Consider the following 8,099-nt stretch of genomic DNA (forward strand, 5'->3'; position numbering starts at 1 on the left):
CCTCGAATTTGTGGATACCAATTAAAAAGGTTCAATTTATTTTTGATATGCCATTAAGAATCCTTGTGCTGCATAATCTGACCAGAAGATAATATATATGTTTCATCGTTGCACAGTCACATACTGTACTTCTCTATCTTGCTAACACACACACACACACACTCATGGCAGAGGAGGAAAACGAATCAAACTGAATACATGTATTTATTATTGATCTCCACTTTCATTGTGCAGCATGTTGCAGAATGAGATTATCCACCTCAGCTGAAAGTCTGTTCCTTTGAGCTTCGTAATAAATCACGCGTCTCGTGGATGTAGTAATCTTTGAGAGGAATTGGCTCTTTTAATGGACCCTGCTCTCCGGTGAGATAACTAGCTACTGTGATCTATAGCTGGAACATACAGTACGAGCACACGTGGGAATCTTTCACACACGGATGTAAGCACCTACAAGCTGCCCGCAAATCTAACTCTGCTGTCTACTGCATCAGTTTCTGAGCTTGTGGCCTTGTACAGAGAGATCCAGCCTTCCAAAAACACATTCAGTAAATCACCCACCCAGCTGTCTGCCGAGGCAGTTTCCACCAGAGTGGAACGCACAAAATGTTCAGTTACAATCACCCTGGTTATTATGTTTCCCATTTCACCAGTGTGCAGCTCCATTCATTAAAAGTCATTACTCCTGCTTTGGCAGTGAGTAAAAATCTTTTAATGAGTCGGGGCTCAAAAGTAATTGTTTTTCACTCATTTTTTTGCTCTGTAATTTAAAGTCGAGTTCACACTGCCAGCTCTTCGTCAAAGTTTATCTCAGAGACACAGAGGTTTCCGCCGTAATGACTCCACCTCTTCTCTTTTTCTTTTTTTTTTCCATCTCGCCGCTTAAATGCCTCTCTTGCACTGCCCCTCCATCCTGGGTGGCGATGCAGGACCGTTGCATACGTGAGTGAGAGGGAGCCAGGAATGGCCCGAAGGTTGCCGCAGGGCTCTGCTGCAAATCAGGCACATTTGGGTCGCGAGAACAGCGGGATGTGTCCGCAAATAAATCTCAAGGATTTGGGTGCATTCTGGGATTTTACGTGGAAGTCAACATACTCAAGATACATCCACTCAGGAAAGAAAAAGCATTAAAAAAAGTGAAAATGCTTATGAAGTAAAGGTATAAGATGAAGCAAAGGTAAGTAGTAGAAAATAGAAAATAGTCACGTTGTACTTCAGTACAGTACATGAGATAACTAACCGTGGGGCAAGTAATCTGAAGTGAGCAGTGAAAAATTAATAATCCAGTTTATATCCAGACAAATTACCAATATTAAACAAAGTGAACAGATAGTTAATGGTTTTAAGTGTTTGTTTGCCCACAGCTATAATTAACCATTTCTAATGTGTATTGATGAAAATATGTAAACCTCTTCTCTGGAAGAAATCTAACGAGGTGACTCATGGCTTCTTTGAAAAGAAAATACTGCAGATGCAGCCGCTTCATCTGGGTTCACCCTGTGCTCCTAGCCCATGGCACATTACCTCAAAGTTGACATTAGTTCAATTTGGTGCTGCGACGTCAAATGTTTTTTTATTTTATTTTTTTGCAACAATTCACTCTAATTCATTCAAGTGCTATGGCCTCATTTCTTTTTTGGTCTTTTATCGTCAACGATTTCCTAAACCCACATTTACATCTTGGCCACTTGGGGGAAACAGAAACAAAAAGCATTTTAAATTTGTTAACCAAACTCAGTATTTCTTCTCTTTTAGCTTTGCTTTGGTCTCCACCAGTGAAATATTTAACTCTTTAGTAACGTGGCGCAGCCACACTCATATCTTATCAGAATATGAGTGCAGTAACCCACCATTTGGATTTCATTATGAGTGCACTACAACCAAAACATTTGATTGGCCCGGCAGATCTTTGCGTAATCGGTTCCCATCAAGTGACTCAAGACCAACTTTCTGCTTTCTGGAAAGTCAGGCTGGGATTAAGGCTTAAATTAGTCCAACTCGTCAGTGATCGAAAGGGTTTTATGCGTGGAACAAAAAAGAGAACCTAAAAACATAATTATGAGAGCAGTGATAGTAAACCAAAACAGTAAAATCGTGCACCAAATAGAGGAACAAAGAGTTGAAACTCACAATAAAATGTTAAATCTCTGCAACTTCATCACTACATACATCACTTTTACATTGTTTTTCTAAAATTATTATTCTAAAAAGTCACTTTAAATGTTTATTTGCTGGTTTAAAATGCTAAAAAGTGGGTAAAAGTGTCACTGCAAATAAATGTTGTAACCCTGCAGCATTTTAAATCTGGACTGTTCAATTAATGTTTTCATTTCATATATAACAGTTTCGTCAGCCACTGAGTAAAACTGCATTCACCATTAGATCTGGGGAAGTATTTTATACTTTCATTTTAAGGTTCAGTGCACACATAGGAACTCAATTCCTGCTGTCAGTGAATCAAAGCTAATTTCTAATTAGACTCAGGGCAACATTTTCTTAGTGGAAGAAATAGGTTTGCTATGTTTACACAGGGTTCTGCTACAGGGTTCAGAAGGTACAGATAACCTCACCAGCAAAAAAGGACATAAGTAGGATCGACAAATTGATCCGAAAGTCCGGTCATGTTATTGGCAGTGAGTTGGAGACGTTTGTCTCAGTTTCTATTTCTTGTACATTTATTCATACGCTAATTCTGAAAATTTTTTGCTTATACTATTTTATTTTACTAGATTTTACTTTTATTTTATTTTATTTAATCTTTCTTTAACGTGTGTGTGTTTTTTTTATGTGCAACTAAGCTACTGCAACCAAGCAATTTTATCTAAGTTTATCTAAGTCCAAGTCTTAAGTCCTCCGACCTCATACATCACACTTTTTCGCCTTGATCAAATGAAGACTCTGTTTTCCTCCAGAGATGTTCAACATTTCGGCTGCAGCTTTCATTTGGTTTGTTCAATACAATGTGACAGATGGATAGAATAAAAATCATTTATATCATTCTTTTCCTCAGGGAGGTGGAATCATGAATGAATATCAGCTTTCTTGCAGTAGAGCGTTACACTTTTTTTTATTTTTTATTCAGGACCTAAATTAAAAAGGTATGTGTGCAGGCACAGTGAATAATGCTATAGCTGCCAGGTTCCTGTGTGTAGACTGGTAGTGCCTACATTTATACATGTCTACAGTGTGGTGAAATGTTCTTATTTTGCTCTGTTTCTCTTTCTCTGTGAGTCTGAGCCTGATGACGGTTATAGATTTTTAACATAGCGGTAACCCTAACCCAAACGTTACACTCAAATGCCATGATTAAATATAAGCCATGGACAACGCTCCCTTATCTTTTAATGCCTTGCACAGGATTTTGAGCTGCCGGGGTTTGGACACTAATGGACGCTGATGTTTGGAGGTAAAGGCCTGCCTCACAGTCAGTGAGATGCTAATAGTATTAGACAGGGTTGAAATCAGGACTCTGTGCAGGTCAGTTAAGTTCTTCCACCTCAAATTATTTTCTACAAAAATATAAAAAAATAAATCCGGCATAAGCCCTCATTCAGATTAAATTAAAAATGAGAGTTTGTGCCTCAGCTTTTTTCCAAGTCTCTTTCCCTCTCTGACAAGGGGGTAAGGACAAGAGATTTATTGTGTTTCAAAATTCTCCCAAGTGTCTCCGACCCACAGAGCCCAAGCTTGTTCAGCTTGGCTTGATATTTTTTAATATGTGGATTTATTTATTTATTTTTTTTGTCATTTGGAAATTTAAAAAAGGTACAAACGCAACAGTCCAACATCAGAGAACTAGCAACAATAGGCCTACAGTGTCACCTGCTAGCAGCGGGCAGGGACATAAGGACAATAACTCTTCATACCAGCAGGTGGCAGTAGTCTGTATTCATCATTCAGTAAAGGAGCTACTATTAGCTTTGAGGCTAGGAAGCTAATAAGAGCTTCAACCTGTATTTTTGTTTGTTCTGGTGAATACAAAAATCATCTAATGACATAATACATTCAGAAATTTACATTATACAATATCATTTTGTCCTTTTCTGTCCTCCAAGTACTTAAAAAGTGTTTGCCCATGTAGTATATACACACATTCAGGGACAAGGAATAATAGAAACACCTAGCATAATGTAATCCAATACAATAGCCCTGCAGTCAGAGTGCATTCCCTGGGGAAGAGACTTTAATGAGAACCACAGAGTGCAGGTAATGGAGTGACGAAGACCGAGGTACTTCATATTCACGCCTCATTCACTGCCGCGCAGCAAACAGTGTCCACAGAGAGTCTAAAGGCAAACACACAAAAAGAGGAGAATATAGCTATTCCCTGTCACCACTGATGCTTTGATGCGTTTTTTCTTCAGCCACCTGAGAAACTGAAATCATTTGCAGGATCACCCTCTGGTTTCTAACTTATAAAACTTATATGTCTTTCAGTTGTCACGATAAACTGAAGGAATGCCCTCCTCCGCTCTGTCCCCGAGAGCTCGTACATCCTGGTCTGTGGTTGACACTATACGCCTCGGATGTTCTCACTTCAAGCAGAACAGTGGGCTCAGGCTGTTTTTAACATCTATCTGGAAGCCTGTTAAGGTTTAATGTTCCTCCACCTCCATTACTCCGTTCGAGGTGCACAGTCGCCTCCTGCAGACTTGAAAAATACGGCAGCTAATTAGAGATCTCTCAGGAATAAAATGAAGGTTTGCAGAAATGGAATATGTTCCTCCAAAATAATTGGACCGAGACAGTGATGGCTTGCTGATATACGGCTGCAGTGTGGCACTATATAAAAGAGCCGGCGTCTCTCCTTCCACCTTCTTCGTGCCAACTGGTCTCATATTTTAGCATTTGTCATAGATCCGTCTTATTTGTTCATTACTGGAGATAGATATAGTACTGTAGATGGAGAGCAGCCTCCTGTAGTAAGCAATGCATGTATTTCCACTGCGCAAAAGCAGTGAAAACACAAGCAGTAATGTTCAGAACAACGTTTTCAGGCAAGACAGCAAACAGTGTAACATATAGACGCTTCATTTATTAATGTATTTTTAGGCCACAGAAGCAAAGTGCATTTTCCCTGGATATGCAGCTGCTGCTCTGCTGTTACTACAAGATGCAGAACAAATGCAATATTTAGCAGCTAATCTTAACCAATTATGTGTTTAAGTTCATAAAATGTAAACATTGCCTCATTTAACATCACTCCTGAACAGCTGACATGCATAACTGCCCACTCATCACTGAGTGTTGCACATACAGTTGATGCAGATTGTATTCCTATTGCATCTTCACATGATGCTTTTTAAAATTTATTTTTCTATCATTATTTTTCCTTTTTATACTTTACACTGTGTGACATTCATTGTGGACAGCAAACTCTTTGAATATTTTAGACAAAGCATCTGTGATTGTTGGGTGTACATTGTACTTATATGGGTTTGTATGTAGTCATAATGCTGCCTTCATATGGAGCTAGCGAACTTGAGGTTATGACAGGGGATGCCATGAGAGCACTACTGGCTATTGTTGAAGTCTCAAAGCCCCCGAGGCTAACTGCTAATAGCTAACACGTCTCAGCTTGTGAAAGTACCTTACTGAGTTTTCATGTAGTAAAACAAAGTAGTGCCCAAATAGGTGTGAAACCATCTGATACGGCAACAGACATCGTGGTGTTTGGCAGCTGCGGTTTGCTGCTGGATGATTTCTATGCTCCGACAGTATGATTTATTTATTTTTTTTATGATAAGCTACACTAGTTTAGCAGCTTGGGTGGTTAAGCAACTAATGATGATGTTGATCTAATGTTTTTGGCAGTTTTTGTGTGGGTTTCGGCGCTTTTCTGAACAGCTTACGGCTGAAACCATCAGGTGTATCTGGCGACGCTGCGCAACTTACGGCAGATGTTTGTGTGTAGACATCGAGCTCACGAGTTGCATTTGAAGACAGAGAATTTCCTTAATTTAATTCATCTTCTTCTGTAACCGCTTGTTCCTGTGAAGGGTCGTGGGGTCTGCTGGAGCCTATCCCAGCTGTCATCGGGCGAGAGGCGGGGTACACCCTGGACAGGTCGCCAGTCTATCGCAGGGCTAACACAGAGAGACAGACAACCATTCACACACATATGCACACCTACGGTCAATTTAGAGTCACCAGTTAACCTAATGAGCATGTCTATGGACGGTGGGAGGAAGCCGGAGAGAATTTCCTTAATTTCCTTGTCTTATTTATACCAGGGGACGTTCATGGTTCCTTCTTGTAAACCTCTATAAACCCATTTGAGGGCAGCATACCGTGTAGCACGTGTTGATAATGATAAAGTCATTTTATTCTAAGTTTAGGTTTCCTTTCTGAGAAGTGGCCTGAGACGACAGATTCTAGCCTATGTGGCTAACTCTGGCTGGTGTGAAAGACTCAATAACGATGCACTGTTGCTCCGCTAATAGTTAACTTTGGATTTTTTGCTTTCCTCTTGTGATTAATGTATTCATTTAGTTTTGTAGATTAACACACTAGTTGAATTTGACAACTAAAAAACATAACAAATAAATTTAGCTTGAAAGTTAGCTAGCTTATCCCACTTGCTAGTTCTCCTAATGTAACATGTTGTCTTTTTTTAACTGCAGTGAGTGTGACTACAGCATAATGGTGTTTAACTAAAGGTGAAAGAAAACTTCATTAGCAGCTACTTCTTTTGTGTTACAAGGCACTGTGTGTGGATTCCTTTTTCATCCATTTTGTTCTACAATGCTGCAAAGAAAGTTGCTTCAGTGATCCTGCCTGAAAAAACTGCCTTGTCGCATCATCATGAGCGCCCACAACACAGCAGGTAATTCACAGCTAACACCAGTGGCCTTTTCTTTTCATTTTCAGCAGTTTGTTTATAACAAAAGGAGCAGGAGGATGGCACAACCCACACACATGCAACGGGTCATTTACTCTCAGAGTCCAATGTGTACATCACACCAGTAAAGAAAGCCCATAATGCTACGATTGCGGCTTTTGTGTGATTTAAAAAAAGTATTTGCTGAGTTTGTACAGTAAGCCTCTTTGGATAGAAGCTGCTACAAGACAATTTTAGAGCTCCCCAAAGTCGAGTTCAGTCTTTGCTGTTGTTGAGTAATTTTCCTCAAGAGGTTGATGAGGATCACGATTGTTTAGTTGTTGGTTTTTTTTCATATTTTATCACCCACACTAAGACACAGTGATTCACACTCAGCGTAAAAGGTCTTTTATAAATTCTTTTACTATAATTGCGGATAATGGTTGTTTATTTCTTGTGGGATGACTTTTCTCTTTTGGACCCAGAACCCAGAGACTTAAATGTCACCTGAGATGATTTTTATGATTAACTGCTATTTCAAAATCTCAATTTTGTTATTTACTGCTGGTAACCTGACTTAATTTATCTGTAGAGACTGAGAAGGTTTTTAGAAAGTGGCACAGTTAACCTTCAGATGAAATCAAATGATGCACGTGCAAGACAATTTAATCATTTAACTCTTTATGGGGCAAGGAACCATATTTGGTTACTCCAATACACATTTTAAATTGCGTCCCCGGTCCTCTCAGTGAGGTTGAGAATGATGGTGTGAAGAAATCCATGAGGATTGGAGGTCAGCAGGTTGCAAAGGCAGAAAGAAGCTTTCCTCACCGGGATTCTGAGCAGCCCAAAGCATGAAGTATGAGGTGGCAGGGGTAAAATTTACCTTGGAAATTTGAAACTTGGGCTGTATTTAATTTAATTTAAACATTTCATGACAGAAAGGAAAATGCATAATGTGTTTTCTTTAATGTCACATGTTCTTACAGAATACAGGTTAATGCAGAATCCCCAGTAAGTTTTCAAAGTCACCTTTTATTTACACAGTTATTGAGCGAAATCTTGCTTGTTTGCTGTTTTATAATCAAGTGACAGAGCCCCACTGTGGAAGATGTTCAATGAATCATATCAGAGGGGAAGAAGGGAGACGACTGGGGTGGATGGATGGGTTGACAAATCACTGGACTAAACTGATAATAAATGTTGTTTCAACCTTGATCTTTTTGTCACACCATACATGGCAAATGTATTTATGTGAGTCATCTCTCCTGTTGACAGTCTG

This window comes from Chelon labrosus (genome assembly GCF_963514085.1).
Source record: "Chelon labrosus genome assembly, chromosome: 18".
Classification (NCBI taxonomy): Eukaryota; Metazoa; Chordata; class Actinopteri; order Mugiliformes; family Mugilidae; genus Chelon; species Chelon labrosus.